Below are 2,861 nucleotides of genomic sequence, written 5' to 3'. Positions count from 1 at the left end.
TGATGACATGTTTGGATTTAACTAACAATTGACATGTTCTTTATTATATCAATAAATTGTTCTTTTTATTATAAAGAAACCTATAAATTAAACATATATAATCCTATGATCTTGAATAAAATTATTAAATATTCTTCTTTTATCTTTATCATCTTCTATATAAACTTTATTTTTAAAGATAAGTTGATATTTAAAAAAAATTAACATGATGCCGACGAACACCATTTATTATCCCATCTACTCATATTCTATATAAACTAGTAACATATACTTTATATTATTCTGCCAATATTGTTAAAAAAAATAAACAACATATACTATTGTCAAGTTCATTACATGTACAACATCAAAAAGAACATCACATATCAAAATTGTTAATTAGAAGAAATATAAAATAAAACACGTACAAATGCCAAAAGAACTTTCTTCTTCTTGAACACAAATAGCTTGAAATAGTGACATCAATGACGTTCACAATCACTACTACAAAATAGGGAAAAGATAACACATCTATAATAACAAGTATTGTAGTAACTGTTATCTTTAATAAAAATTAACATTTTAATAAAAGGAGCGTTATCTAAAGTTAGGAAATCATCAATATAAAAGAAAAGACTTAACCCTTTATAAATTAGGCGTTATCTTTTATCCCTCATTCATAACTTTATATTCTCTAACATAATATTTACCATAATACATCGTTATCTTTGCTATTTTTTTTAGAAAAAATTTAATTCCCTAAAAAACAAAACAAAATTAATAGGATTCCCTCTCTTTTGTAATCTAAAACCGTACTAACTATTCAGTTTCTCGTCAATCCTTCACTTAGTAGTTATTTCTTAGGGTTACATCGCCCCAAACATAAACACAATAACTCAATAAACAGCTTCATTGTCCTTTTCACTGGCGTCGAGAGAAGCATTTAGGAGGAGGCCGACGATTGTCGGGGAAGCGATGGTAGTCGCCAGGCCGTGGAACAAATGGTTGCTTCATCAATGAAAACGAAAGCTTAATCAGATGTTGTTGTTGTTGTGGCTGCTGCTACGATTGCTGGTTTGTCGACGATCGATCTTCTCTTCTATTCTATTGTTAGGGTTTTTGTTTTGTCTAATTGTGTTGTCGATTTGTTTTTCACAGGCATTTAAGCAACTGAGAAATTCGAAGATTAGCTGATAATATGATTCAATTGGGCAAAGATGTAAGTATATGAGTCTCAAATGTTATCTAAAGTTGGGTTTTTTTTTGCATGAAAAGAACTATGGTAGCTAATAATGGTATTCTGAATTCCTGATTCTTCTTTTATCTAGTACTACGAATGTACAGTATAATATATCAATTTAGTGAAATAGGTTGAAACATTTAGTGCTTACTTCACTAAACTATATAGATATGTTATTTCACCGTACTGTAAAGACCTATATATTACATTTCACTGAACTATGTTATTTCAATTGTAGTGCTTTTGATTTCCCTAATTCTATGCTCTGCCTTGATTGATATCAATAATAGGAATGATATTAATAATAATTACCAAAATCAATAATTAATAAGTACAACACCAACAACAATAATAATCCTTTTGAACAAATTAAATGTACTAATATATCGTAATATTAATAGTAATTCACTAATAGAAAAAGTTCGATTTGTGTTGGGCCTGGGACCCCTATTTGCATCGGACTTGGGTCCGACGGCAAAGGTCTCGCCACAGATGACCTATAATTGATCTGCGTCGTATGCGGAAACGACGCAGATCTTTTAGCTCGCTATTTGTGTCGCACGTTGTATACGGTGCGACGCAAATTGGTCTTCCCAGCCCCACAAACTACAAACTACATGCTGGATATATGGGGAATTAGCGTCGCACATAGCACAGGGTGCGACGCAAATTAGGCATCTGCGTCGCACCTTGCGCCATGTGCGACGCAAATGACGTTAAAACGCAATATCAAAGCATGAATGCTTTAGTACTGCATTCGAGGAAAAAAAAACGAGACAAATATCAAAAAACCAGATCTAACAAGTGAACCTAACATCTATCTTGCGTCGATTAAGAAACAAATGATAATAATTAAGAAACGAGATCTAACAAATATTAAGAAACAAGTGATAATAATTAAACAAGTGAACCTTAAAAAAAATTGTCTTGCGTCAATTAAGAAACGAAAAAAATCTAAACAAATATCAAAAATTAAATATTCAGATCTAACATACAACAAAAAACGAAATTAAAAAACTAAACCTAAAAAAAGAACAGATTTAACAGACTGAAATTTCACTAAATATATTTTTTTTAAAAATAAAAATCGCCAAAAATCTCGTTCTTCTTCAAATCTCGTTCTTCAAATCGCCAGAAACCATATCTAACAGACAGAAATCCCGTTCTTCTTCAAATCTCGTTCTTCAAATTTCAAAAATAAACATAAATATGGCCAAACAAAGAAATTCAGATAAAATATGAACTAAAAATACCTGAAAATCGAGAAATCTGAGCACGAAATTCAAAGCCCGTTGTTTAAGTTCGTTTCTCTCTCCTCTTTGTGTTCGTACTCGTCGAAATTGAAGAAGAAAATTGCAGGTCTGGGGTTTAAGTTTGTGCTTTCCAAATCGCAAATTTGAGAATGAAATTGCAGGAGAAATCAAAATGAAAATTATATATGACAGACCTTGGAGAGAGAAGAGTTGGAGAGAGAGAGAGAGAGAGGGAGGAAACCTTGGAGAGAGAGAGAGGAAACCTTGGAGAGAGCGGCTGATGAGGTTTGAGAGAATAAGAAATTAGGTTTGAGAGAGAGGAGATAAAACACGGGGGTTGGGTTGGGCTTGTAATCTGCGTCGCACCATGGGCTTCATGCGACGCAGAT

General features: G+C 32.3%; 1 long non-coding RNA gene across 1 annotated transcript; it reads left to right on the top strand.

Annotated features, from left to right (window-relative positions):
- Positions 1–333: 333 nt before the first annotated feature.
- LOC125495103 (uncharacterized) lies at positions 334–1,437 on the top strand. Its single transcript, XR_007271790.2, has 2 exons — positions 334–1,053; positions 1,138–1,437. It is a non-coding gene; the product is annotated as an uncharacterized LOC125495103 (long non-coding RNA).
- The last annotated feature ends 1,424 nt before the right edge of the window (positions 1,438–2,861 follow it).

This window comes from Beta vulgaris, chromosome 2 (genome assembly GCF_026745355.1).
Source record: "Beta vulgaris subsp. vulgaris cultivar EL10 chromosome 2, EL10.2, whole genome shotgun sequence".
NCBI lineage: Eukaryota > Viridiplantae > Streptophyta > Magnoliopsida > Caryophyllales > Amaranthaceae > Beta > Beta vulgaris.
Note: the sequence above shows the minus strand (reverse complement) of the source record. Positions and strands in the feature narration are given on the sequence as shown.